Source organism: Panulirus ornatus, chromosome 17 (assembly GCF_036320965.1).
Source record: "Panulirus ornatus isolate Po-2019 chromosome 17, ASM3632096v1, whole genome shotgun sequence".
NCBI classification, from domain to species: Eukaryota; Metazoa; Arthropoda; class Malacostraca; order Decapoda; family Palinuridae; genus Panulirus; species Panulirus ornatus.
Genome location: NC_092240.1, coordinates 39082591 through 39096422, shown reverse-complemented (window position 1 = coordinate 39096422; position 13832 = coordinate 39082591). Strand labels below are relative to the sequence as shown.

The 13832-nt window shown below is 42.9% G+C and overlaps 1 long non-coding RNA gene across 1 annotated transcript in view; it reads left to right on the top strand.

The window, feature by feature from the left end:
• Window positions 1-1441: 1441 nt before the first annotated feature.
• The window catches only part of LOC139754472 (uncharacterized), a 222606-nt gene continuing 210215 nt past the window's right edge, over window positions 1442-13832 (top strand). Inside the window, exon 1 of the long non-coding RNA XR_011713892.1 lies at window positions 1442-1715. This is a non-coding gene — a long non-coding RNA (uncharacterized lncRNA). The remainder of the gene's footprint in view (window positions 1716-13832) is intronic.

Below are 13832 nucleotides of genomic sequence, written 5' to 3'. Positions count from 1 at the left end.
GGAAAACTTCTCTTCAAAGAAGAAGGACAAAGCTTATCCCTTCACCCAGAAATCTCATAAGGAAAACTTGAAGACATGGAATTATCCCCTTTAGGAAATGGAAACTCCGAGCTGAGCTATTAGAAGTTTTCAAAATGGAAACTCCGAGCTGAGCTATTAGAAGTTTTCAGAAGATTAAATAATCTAAAATGATATTCAAAGACATTCATTTCAGACAGACGTTAACGACGAAAAAAAATTAATGAAGATAAAAGGAAGAAGATGTGACAGCAATGTGGGTGGGAGGTTTGTTCAGCTGTAGAGTGGTAACGCGTTGAAATAAAACACCGATGATGAGTGCAGTAAACTCAACTACTGTCCGTACCTTCAACTCAAGGTTAAAGAAATACTTCATTGACAGTTATGATTATCGATGAATAGAACTGCTCCTCGAAGTGCCATTTAGATTTTTCTTTTTTTCAGACTCCAGCCGCAGTGCAGGGGTGTGCAAACCTGGCAAGGAACTTCTCGTGTCACACTTTCCTATAACATTTCCAAGACAAGATGTTTTCCATACTGCATGATGCTTCTCCCCGTTTTCTTTTCCTCACGGCAGTTGAGTCGTAGGGAGAGGTGGGTGGAGAGATGCCTTTTGCTTTACGATCCCGATTTTACAGCCTTATAGGAAATTATAAGGAGATAACCTTATCATAGATCATCAGGTGTTCCTGTGTACGTCTCTCTCTCCCTCAGCAGCCAGGTATCCTTCTCTCGCTGGCCAGATACATCTACCTCCCCTCTCCGGCCACGCACCTCTCCCTCCCTTACTGACCAGGTATTCCTCCCTCCCTCACTTGTCTGCTGCCCCACCCTTCCTTCCTGATCAGGTACGCATGCTTTCCCCACTGGCCCCATATGCCATTCACTAGTTAGGATATCTCCCATAGGCGTGGTATCTCTCCCTCCTTTCTCCCTCCATCTGGTTCGGTTCCCCTTCTTCCCTTACTGGCCAGGTACCCCTCCCTCTCTCACTGGCCAGGTACCTCTACCTCCCCTTCTGATCAGGTACTCCTCCCTCACAGACTAGTTACCCGAACTTCCCTTATTCGCCATGTACCCCTTCCTTCCCCTCTGGCAAGGCCCCTCTTCCTCCCTAACTGGTCAACTAACCCTTCCTCCATCACTAGGTAATTAACTTTGAATTTAATTCTTCACCTTTTCTTTTCCTTATCTACTGCCGTTTCTGTCTTACTTTGACCATTACATCTGTGATATAGACTAACAAATCTATGTTAAGTTAGTATAATAATTCGTTCACTTCTTTTGTTATAAGTCTGCCCACGCCATACCTTAAGGGAATGAAGCAAGCACAGTACTCGGTACGACACCTTTTCCCGGCAGCGGTCAGCACTACTGTGGCGCCGCTGCCGCCCACACATGAAAATTTAAGGGGTAACGGAAGTGGTGCGTTGAGTGTCTCGTGGTGAGTGTGTGTGTGGTGGGCGGGGGTGACAGTGAGACCTAACTTGGATATCCAGCACAGCCGAGCTCTAACAATCGTACACCCCCGTGTGGTAGGGACTGTTAACACCAGTGTTCCTGTTGTGTGTTTTAAGAAGGTTATCGATTCTCATTTTGTGTATTGTGCGTCTAAGCCAAGTATTGCAGCGAGATCGAGCTCGTTGTCGGTGTCGGATCCTGAGTTACGTGCTTCACCTCAGCTGGAAAGACGGAAGGTAAGGTGTTCGAGATATATCTCAGATGACCTCAGTAAGTTCACTCGTCATCACATGTAACTGTGAGCATTGCAGGGTTGGTGGTTTACAGGCATACATCTCACACCACTGGGAAAGTATAGATTAGGAGTTGGTTGCCACCTGCGGTAAACCCGGACTACCAGGCGAGTCGGGAGGGAGGGGGTAAGGGCCAGCTCCACTCCCCTCTCCACCGAGGGGACCCCACAGCTCAGCGTCGGGTTCAGGCACCATGTGACTGGCCCAAACGTCTCCCACACTCACCTGTCCACGTCATATCATTACACGTCTCCTTTGCAAGTGTCAGCCGAGCCCTCACCTATTCCATCATTACTCCTTCATCCGACATCCTATTCTTAGTTGTCCAGTTTAATCTTTCTTTTTTTGCATGAAGATATCAAGAACTTGATTATCTACATTCATCATTTCTCATCCAGTACCCTGAATGAATCCCCAACCTGCATCAACCATCTCATCTGCCTTCCTCCACTCAGACTCGCTCATCAAACCTTATAATTGGAAATGCCAGATTCTAACATTTACGTCACATTGTGTTGGATGGCGGAGAGTATGTTCCTGGGAGAGACGGGGAGAGTAGATGTGATCAGAGGGAGAGGAGGGAAGAGGTCAGGCCTTTCTGAAGTGTGGCCCGTGTGAGCCAGGGGGAGGGAGCTGTTTCGGGGGTGGGGGAGGGCGGTGAATTAGCAGTAACAAAGGTCATGTGATTACGGGAGGATCTCGGGGAAACTGTTGTTCTGATCCTAAAGTGAAAAGCATTATCATGATAATACTTGCTATTAAATCCCGTGCATATATATATATATATATATATATATATATATATATATATATATATATATATATATATATATATATATATATATATATATATATATATATATATATATTCTATAATCGCTCGGCGCTTACTCAAAAGCGAGGTAGTGACAGAGGAAGATGAAGAAATGACATTGTCCACTTTCTAGCTGTTATGCATAAAATACTAAAACCAGAGCTCTAGCCACAACCAGGCCCTACAGACCAAGGTTTCTCTTGACCGCTTCATATTCCTCAGTTCAACCGATTGACACTATGTCACTCCCTGTTTACGATATCGTTCCAATTCACTCTATCCCTTGTATGCCTCAGAATCTCTATCATGTTGAGATCCCCAGCGTTCTTAATATCTTTCACTCTATCCTTCCATCTCCTCTTTGGTTTACCTCTTTTCCTTGTTCCCTCCACTTCTGGCACGTATTACTTCTTAGATATCCTCTCCTCACTCATTCTCTCCGTATATCCCAACCGTTTCAGCACACCCTCTTCATTTCTTTTACATATACTTTTATTATCACACCGTTTCTTACCCTATAATTTTTTATTCAATAAAACCTTCTTACACCCCATGTTTCCTCAAACACTCCATACATCCAGCACATTCCGTCAGTACCGTACTTTTTTCTTATAAGTACAATGCCTCGCATCCATAAAGCAGCGTCGGAACTCCTATGCCATCAAACATATCCATGTTTATCTGATGTGGCAAAGACCCTTCCTTCCATACGCTCCTCAGTGCGCCCAGGACCACGGCGCCCACATCCATCTTATGGTTCTCTTCAATTTCCATGGTTCCATTCGTTACCTTGTCCACTTCAATGTACCTAAAAATTTCATTTCCTTCAGGTCTTCTCCATTCAAACCGACATCCCAACTAACGTATCTCTTTCCGCAAATATATATAATAACCTTGCTTTTATCTATATATAAGTTTAAATTCCTCCACACACACACTCACAGACTGAGACCCTAGTTTCTAAAGTTTCTCACTCAAGCCTGCCAACAACTCCGTGCCCTTAGTAAACAACAACTGACTCACCTTCCCTCCCTCACCACTCAATCCATAAAGAAATTGAGCAACCTTGGTGACATTACTCACCCCTGCAATAATTGGTATACATGGGGTGTTCAGTGTTGTAAATGGAAATGGTGAAGAGCTTGTAGATTTATGTGCTGAAAAAGGACTGATGATTGGGAATACCTGGTTTAAAAAGCGAGATATACATAAGTATACTTATGTAAGTAGGAGAGATGGCCAGAGAGCGTTATTGGATTACGTGTTAATTGACAGGCGTGCGAAAGAGAGACTTTTGGATGTTAATGTGCTGACAGGTGCAACTGGAGGGATGTCTGATCATTATCTTGTGGAGGCTAAGGTGAAGATTTGTATGGGTTTTCAGAAAAGAGGAGTGAATGTTGGGGTGAAGAGGGTGGTGAGAGTAAGTGAGCTTGGGAAGGAGACCTGTGTGAGGAAGTACCAGGAGAGACTGAGTACAGAATGGAAAAAGGTGAGAACAATGGAAGTAAGGGGAGTGGGGGAGGAATGGGATGTATTTAGGGAATCAGTGATGGATTGCGCAAAAGATGCTTGTGGCATGAGAAGAGTGGGAGGTGGGTTGATTAGAAAGGGTAGTGAGTGGTGGGATGAAGAAGTAAGAGTATTAGTGAAAGAGAAGAGAGAGGCATTTGGACGATTTTTGCAGGGAAAAAATGAAATTGAGTGGGAGATGTATAAAAGAAAGAGACAGGAGGTCAAGAGAAAGGTGCAAGAGGTGAAAAAAAGGGCAAATGAGAGTTGGGGTGAGAGAGTATCATTAAATTTTAGGGAGAATAAAAAGATGTTCTGGAATGAGGTAAATAAAGTGCGTAAGACAAGGGAGCAAATGGGAACTTCAGTGAAGGGCGCAAATGGGGAGGTGATAACAAGTAGTGGTGATGTGAGAAGGAGATGGAGTGAGTATTTTGAAGGTTTGTTGAATGTGTTTGATGATAGAGTGGCAGATATAGGGTGTTTTGGTCGAGGTGGTGTGCAAAGTGAGAGGGTTAGGGAAAATGATTTGGTAAACAGAGAAGAGGTAGTGAAAGCTTTGCGGAAGATGAAAGCCGGCAAGGCAGCAGGTTTGGATGGTATTGCAGTGGAATTTATTAAAAAAGGGGGTGACTGTATTGTTGACTGGTTGGTAAGGTTGTTTAATGTATGTATGACTCATGGTGAGGTGCCTGAGGATTGGCGGAATGCGTGCATAGTGCCACTGTACAAAGGCAAAGGGGATAAGGGTGAGTGCTCAAATTACAGAGGTATAAGTTTGTTGAGTATTCCTGGTAAATTATATGGGAGGGTATTGATCGAGAGGGTGAAGGCATGTACAGAGCATCAGATTGGGGAAGAGCAGTGTGGTTTCAGAAGTGGTAGAGGATGTGTGGATCAGGTGTTTGCTTTGAAGAATGTATGTGAGAAATACTTAGAAAAGCAAATGGATTTGTATATAGCATTTATGGATCTGGAGAAGGCATATGATAGAGTTGATAGAGATGCTCTGTGGAAGGTATTAAGAATATATGGTGTGGGAGGAAAGTTGTTAGAAGCAGTGAAAAGTTTTTATCGAGGATGTAAGGCATGTGTACGTGTGGGAAGAGAGGAAAGTGATTGGTTCTCAGTGAATGTAGGTTTGCGGCAGGGGTGTGTGATGTCTCCATGGTTGTTTAATTTGTTTATGGATGGGGTTGTTAGGGAGGTAAATGCAAGAGTTTTGGAAAGAGGGGCAAGTATGAAGTCTGTTGGGGATGAGAGAGCTTGGGAAGTGAGTCAGTTGTTGTTCGCTGATGATACAGCGCTGGTGGCTGATTCATGTGAGAAACTGCAGAAGCTGGTGACTGAGTTTGGTAAAGTGTGTGGAAGAAGAAAGTTAAGAGTAAATGTGAATAAGAGCAAGGTTATTAGGTACAGTAGGGTTGAGGGTCAAGTCAATTGGGAGGTGAGTTTGAATGGAGAAAAACTGGAGGAAGTGAAGTGTTTTAGATATCTGGGAGTGGATCTGGCAGCGGATGGAACCATTGAAGCGGAAGTGGATCATAGGGTGGGGGAGGGGGCGAAAATTCTGGGGGCCTTGAAGAATGAGTGGAAGTCGAGAACATTATCTCGGAAAGCAAAAATGGGTATGTTTGAAGGAATAGTGGTTCCAACAATGTTGTATGGTTGCGAGGCGTGGGCTATGGATAGAGTTGTGCGCAGGAGGATGGATGTGCTGGAAATGAGATGTTTGAGGACAATGTGTGGTGTGAGGTGGTTTGATCGAGTGAGTAACGTAAGGGTAAGAGAGATGTTTGGAAATAAAAAGAGCGTGGTTGAGAGAGCAGAAGAGGGTGTTTTGAAGTGGTTTGGGCACATGGAGAGAATGAGTGAGGAAAGATTGACCAAGAGGTTATATGTGTCGGAGGTGGAGGGAACGAGGAGAAGAGGGAGACCAAATTGGAGGTGGAAAGATGGAGTGAAAAAGATTTTGTGTGATCGGGGCCTGAACATGCAGGAGGGTGAAAGGAGGGCAAGGAATAGAGTGAATTGGAGCGATGTGGTATACCGGGGTTGACGTGCTGTCAGTGGATTGAATCAGGGCATGTGAAGCGTCTGGGGTAAACCATGGAAAGCTGTGTAGGTATGTATATTTGCGTGTGTGGACGTATGTATATACATGTGTATGGGGGGGGGGGTGGGCATTTCTTTCGTCTGTTTCCTTGCGCTACCTCGCAAACGCGGGAGACAGCGACAAAGTATGAAAAAAAAAAAAAAGTTTAAATTCCTCCACTCACACACTCACGGACTGAGACCCTAGTTTCTAAAGTTTCTCACTCAAGCCTGCCAACAACGCCGTGCCCTTAGTAAACAACAACTGACTCACCTTCCCTCCCTCACCACTCAATCCATAAAGAAATTGAGCAACCTTGGTGACATTACTCACCCCTGCAACAGACCCCCCTTCGTTTGGAGTCACTCACACTCCTCTCTTCCTATTCGTACACACGCTTTACTTTCTTGATAAAAACTCTTTACATCTTCTAGCAGCTTTCCTCTTGCACCTTAGACTCGTAACATCTTCCACAAAGCTCTCATCAGCCCTATCATACACTTTCTTCATGTGCATCAATGCTACATGCAAAGCCTTCTGTTTCTCCATGTATTTCTCACATACATTCATCAAAGCAGACACTTGATACACACATCCTCTCCCACTGTCGAAGCCACATTATTCCTTCCCAGTCTGAGGCTGTGTCCCTACCAACCACCATCTGCTTGATCTATGTGAAGGATATGTCAGAAGGACTGGACTCATATGTGAATTAACCTAACCAGAGTAGATGTAAGGTACTGAGGATGGCACACAGCGATGGAAGACCTCAATATGAAGATTATCCAGCAGGAAAAAGGCGCTTCAGAAACCTGTGTGTAAGAGAGATGTTCGGAATTGGCGTCGTCCCTATTATCGCTGAGATCCCACCTTAAGGAAAAAGTCAAGACAAACTGTTCACATCCTACTTTAGGACAAGACTAGACTATGATTCTCATATTTGATCATCGCACCCAAACAAGCTCTATTGACTAATAGAAGACCCACGAGAAGGGTAACAAAGGATGTTAGCAAAGTTAAGAAAGCTGAGTTATCAGGAAAAAATACAGGCCACAAATCTGAACACAATGGAAGAGAGAAAAGTGAGAGGTGACGTGATCACACTCTTTAAGTGTTTAAATCAGCTTTTTGACGTACACGGAGAACAGTCTTTCGAAAGATGCAAAGGTAAAACAACGAGAGGCTCAAAATAAACAAGAAGCTTGTTATAATAGATGTAGGGATATACGTTTATAATATTAGAATAATGGATGAATGGAATATATTGATTTATGGTACAGTGGAAGTGGACAGTACATATCTAGAAGTTTACAATTTTGCATTATAAGAGAGAAAGTTCAAAAGATGGAGATCACGAATGCAGAGCTCCCTCCCTGTAGATTACATATACGCAATCACACTCACACACACACACACACACACACACACACACACACACACGTACACACACAGACACAGACACACACACACAGACACACACACACAGACACACACACACACACACACACACACACACACACACACACGTACACACACAAAGAGAGGACGTACATAACGTGGTCAGCTGAAGGGTTTCAGAGGCCACATAACCAGAGGATGGGTGGTAGGATTATTAAATGCCATAAAAGGTCAGAAGAGTTCATCATAGAGGATCGAGAGGCTGTTGAACATGAGAAAATGACAACACAACAAAGTACAGAACCTGTGGACTTAGCGGGCAAGGGGGATAACAGAGAGCTGAAACAGGTTCTGGGGCTGGTCAAGAGATATCAGAACATGATGACAGTAAAGTATAGACTTGGGACAATAAGAATGAGTTGCAAAGGAAATGAAATGAAGCTGTAGAATGAATAATACGCACTGTTAGAAAATGAAGTATCGGAAAAATGTATGGTCGGGAATGATAGAACTTTAGAAAAGTGCAGAACATGAAGGACCTGTGTTTATAAGCATTAAATGGGGATCTTAGGGAAAATAAGGGACAGAGGCTGATGAATCACCACTGAGGAAATGAACCGAAAAGTAGGTGGCATCTTACTTAGAATGACTAGTAAATCAGGAATTGAAAGACATAAATCCCTCATTATTTTTGGACTGGAGGATCATACACCAAATACATATATAAGAGGAAAGATAAAAGAAAAAATCATCAGAAGATTACTGGAGGCCATACAACTGTCACCAGCAATTTCTGTGATGAAACGAGAAGAATTGTTTATAATCAAGACGTAAGAGGACGACTAGTTATGGTTACGTTTATTTCGTAGTCATCCAGCCAGGAGGGACTTAGGTAGGCGTTGAAGCTTAAGGACAAGGTGGAATTCAATTGGGTCTTCATCAGAGGTGATAGACCGTGAAAAGAGAAGATGAAAAACAAAGAATGCAATCTGAGCGCACAAAACGGATGTCACCAAAGAATGCAAATGGATGGAACATCGCGCCAGTACCATAGAAAACCCGAAAAAGAGTGAATGTAATATGTACCGTTATGAATAGTTTAGTAGCAAATGACAAATGGCTGGAACTATGGATCGTATGAAAGAAAACGGTCCTGATATTGGTGGAGTTGTGGAAGCAAAGTTCTCTGAGGGGATAAGATCTCACGTATTTTCTCCAGAGGAACACATGGATAGCAAGGAGGGAAAGAAAGTGCAATGAAAGTGGAGGAACGGTTCTCCAAATAGGAGACAGCCTTACGTTTAGGAAAGTGAAAAACGACATATTCAGGCAATACGTAGTGGGGAAAGTAACTTGGCGAAATAAGTACATAGCAGTGTTGATATAAAGTCCTCAAAAAATACATAACGATCCAAGTAAAGAAATATACAGTAATAACAATGAACGAACGTTCAGTATGGTATATGAAGCATTGAAACATACACTTCTCATAGATGGTAAAGTACTAATGATGGACGATCTAGTTATAAAGAGATAAACTTGGGGACTCAGATTCTCAAAGTGATAGAAAGTCTTGGAGATACAAGCTTTTAGAATATGTATATAGGAATATCCAATATGATACAGCAACTGGGGAAAATTAACATGTATAATACATGGGTTTGATTTTTTGGCATATGAAAATGTTAAAAAAAAGAGATGAGACAAGAATTAATGAATGGATGTGTTCATGGACCTGCACAGTTAAATTTTTTTTATGGTAGCATTAATTAGAATATCGAGTTCAGTAGCCATGATCCTGGGCTTTATGGTAGAAGGCTCTGTGAAATTCATAGTGATGAAATAGGAACATAGGCATCTCTAACCTCAAAGAATACAAAAGATTATTAGGAAAGACAGAGGAATTTCTCCATGAAAGATGTCGAAAAGCAAAGGAGCTTTGAGATGTGCTGTAACGGAGATAAAGGCACAAAACCAGGCAGCCAGCATAAGAGCAAGGAACGAGTATAGCGGGATGAAAAATGAGGAACAATGAACTTCCAGAACGATTATTGTGGACAAGGCAGGAGACTTCCCAATACATTTCCATGACTTCATCAAGAGTAATTTTCAATTATAGAACACCTAATAAGCCTAAGGGATTCAGAGCAAAGAATTGTGAAGGATGACGTAAGGATATGTAAGGAATTGAATGACCTGTTCAAAAGTGTTTTTACAGTGAATGACACAACAAGCCCTAACACCAGTGTGGAAGTCAAAGAAACCAAATAGATATTTGTAGATGTTGTCCAAATACTAATGAGTCTTGAAATATTCACCACATGTGCTGAAGGTGTGTGCACATACAACAGACAAACTTCTTGAAGTACTGTTTCAGTTGCTGCTGGAGAGAGGCAAAGTGCCAAGAGAAGGGGAAAAGTCGAACTTCAAACTTCTGTATTAGAAAGCAGACCAGGAAAAGATACTGCGGTCCGCAGGCTTCTAGAAAAGATAGCAAGAAAGCAAAATGATGGTTCCTACTGAGGAGACATTGTCTGAGAGACATCGCAATTATAGAGAAAGCAGGTCATCTGTAATGAGCTTTATTGTAGACACAAGAGACGGCTGGAGTCGAAATCGTCTCTAGCTTGTCACCAGAGTTCTACGTTAGGGGTATGGTAGAGGACACCAACTGCCTACTAAATGCCTACTGGGAAACATCTGAGCTGCATGCACGTGTATGGATAAGGAAATCTTAGCAAGCTGTTCATATCTAAGATTAGGTCAAAATTAGATTATGCTTCTCAAGTTTGGTTACTGCATTAAAGCACACAGAACTATTAGAGAAGGACAAGAAGAGGCCAACAAAGATGGTACGAAATCAAGAGAGATGAGCTCAAGGGAAAGCCTAGAATCCTTAAATGTGACCACCACGGAAGAGAGAAGAGCAAGGAGTGATCATAACCTTTGATTTACTATACCCTCTAGGGATAAGGAAGAAATAATATCTCTTACGTATTCCTTGCATTTCGTAGAAGATGACTAAAGCGGGCAAAAGCAGGGTGGCTGGAAACATTTCTCTCCCTGTATTTTCTCTTTCTAAGACTGGGGGCAGGAGTCAAGCGGTGAATGCCCAGCAGGGGTTATTCTTGCGGGAATGGAAGCATTTATCCCCTCTTCCTCCAGGACGACCTCTTCCTCCAATCCATGGTTCAACCGTTCCTGTTCTGAGGCCATTCAGGCAAGGGATCAGGCATATCGGGACTGGTAAAGCTCTCCTTCCTCAGCTCCCATTCAGCTTTTATCACGGCCCGTAATCGCTGCAAGCACGTTATCCGTGAGGCGAAGCGTTCCTTTAAACAAAGTGCGGTAACCTCTCCTCGTCATCCAGTGATAGGTCTTTCTAGTCTTTAGCTAAGGGCATCACTAACAACTTTCATTATACCTTTCCATCACTTTTCCACTCTGACGGTACTATAGCTGTCTCATCCATAGACAAAGCAACACTAGTACCCGTTTCTCCTCTAACTCCACCTTGGATGACTCTAACATTCCTTCATCCCCTGATGGCGTCCTGATGGCGTCCATCCCCATGTACCGAAAGAGTGCGCCTCTGAACTTGCACCTGTGCTTGCTCGTCTGTTCCGTTTCTGTTTAGAAACCAGAGCTTTCCCTTCCCCTTAGAAGCATGCATTGATATTTCCCATTTCTAAGAAGGGTGACCGTTCTGATCCCTCTACCTATCGTCCTATTGCTTTCACATCTACCATTTCCAAAGTCTTTGAATCCCTCCTCAACTCCCATATCCTTAAATGCTCGAAAAAACACAGTCTTCTCTCAGATCACTGGTATGGCTTCCGTAAGGTAACATCCAACGGTGATATTCTTTCGTATTTTACTAAAATCTGGTCATCATCCCTGAAATATTCTGGGGAGTCATTTGTAGTTGCCCTTGACATATCTAAGGCTTTTGACGAGGTGTGGCATCGGAGTTTCACCTCTAAGCTCCCCTGTATTGGCCTCCCTTCCTCTTTGCTCCTTCATATTTAGCTTCCCCTCCGGCCGATCTATCTCTGTGGTTGCTGATGGATCAGCCTCCCCCTTTCTCCATCAGCAGCTGCGTCCCAAGGTTCTGTCCTGTCCCCTACATTATTTCTCCTTTTTCAAACGATTTCCTCTCCTCCACAAATACTTTAACGTACGCATACGCTAACGACTCAACAATGCGTTCACCTTCAATTCTGCTCCCTCTTCTCTAACTCAATCTACATTTCGTCTTGACACAGCTTCCTCAATAAACTGAGACTTGGACAGGATATCTTAGTAGGACGCATAAAATCTTGTTAAGTTCAATGCCTCCAAGACCCATTTTCTACCCATTTCTCTATCTAGCACTCCTCACAACTCTCGTCTCTCCTTTACGGTTCTGTACTTCCACCTCTTGACTCATCGAACATACTTGGTATGACTGCAACATCCACTCTTAGAAACCCCACATTACAGGAATAGCGAAGTCTGCTTATAAGATACTGGGTGTCCTGTTTAGATGTCGAAACTTCTTCTATTCTGAAAAGTTGCTCCGTTTATACAAGGGATTGATTCGTCCCTGTATGGATGACTGTTTTGACATTGCGTTAGTTCTAGCTCTGTATCCTTACGTGAAAAACTTGAGTCGAAAGCGGTCCGATGTATAAACTCTCCCAGGCAAACTTCCAAACTTGAACTGCTTGCCTTATGCCACAGTGTTGGTTCACTTTCCCTCTTCTATAGGTATTACTTTGGTTTTTGTTTCCGAAAGCTGGCAGTTTGTGTGCCCCCACCACTAGCTAAACCACGTAATGCTTGGCGAGCTGCTGCATCACATGATTATTGTGTGGCCATAGGCATCTCAAGGGTGGGCCGTTTTGACACCTGCTTCTATTCCTTACGCGTCGAAGCTTTGGAATTCTATACTTCTCATAGTTTTCCCAATAACTATGACCTGGCACATTTCAAAAGACTGGTTTTTCACTTCCCTCAAATTTCGTAAATATTTTCCCCGTCTTTTCTTTTTCCGCTCCATAATTTCTCTATATTTCAATTAAGGTCCGACTTTGATGTGTAATTTAGTCCGTGACTGGAGCCTTCAACATAAAGAAAAAAATTATCTTGGAAGCCACAAACTGGGGAGTCTGAATGAGTGTGGATGTAACCAAGACGAGAAGGGAGAGATAGGCAGTATGTTTGCGGAGAGGAACCTGGATGGTCTAGCTCTGATCAAAACAAAGCTAAAAGGAAAAGAGGAAGAATAGTCGGAAAAAGTCGTAAGGGTAAGCACAGGCGCTGGTGTGAGGATGAGAGATAGAGAAGTGCTACCACTGTTACTGAAGGAGGGGTTGTGGGAATGTGTGCAAGAGTGTAAGGAACTGAATCCCCGGCGAATATGGGTGAAAAAGAAAGTGAATTACGAGAGGTGGGTGATCATCATTATTAGTGCAGATTCATCAGGAAGTGAGAGGACTAACGGAAAAAGACGAATATTCTTGAGGGAGCAGAGTGAATGTGTCAACTGTTTTGTTACAAGGGATTGAGTATAAGTGATGGGTGATCTGAATGTGAGAGAAGGTAACGTGGCTATGGAGGATATGACTGGAGAGCATAGAACAGCCGCTTTTGTGAATAAGAATGATGAACAGCTTGTTGAGTTGTGTGCTAAAAAGATCTAGTGATCAGTAATACAAGGTTTAAAAAGAGGGACATACATGAGTTGGAAAGAGAGAAAGCGGCCATTACTGGGTTATGCGCTAATGCATAGACGTCCAAAGGTTCTTGGATGTAAATGTACTGAGAGGGACAGGTGGTGGGATCTCTGAAGAGGGTTAAGGAAAAAAGAAAGTGATATGGACGGGATGATGATGGTGAAAGTGGAGGATGATGGGAGATGATGGGTTTGTAAGAAGAGATACCAGGAGAGATTGGGTGGAGAATGTTAAATGGTGAGAATAAATAAAGCTAAAGAAGTGGGTAAGGAATGGAAGGTATTTCAAGAAACACTGCTTACGTGTGCGAAGGAAATGTTTGGTAAGGTATGTTATCAGATACAGGGAGTCGCTATGGGCTGTCCACTGGGCTAAATTTTGTTGACTTCTAAATGCGTCATGTAGCAAACTATGTCCTGCAAGATAACATTATCCTTCCTGCTGTGTACTACCGATACGTTCATAACATTTATGATAGCATAAGAAACGATGATTTTCTTTAAGAAACTACACAGGTGCTATAG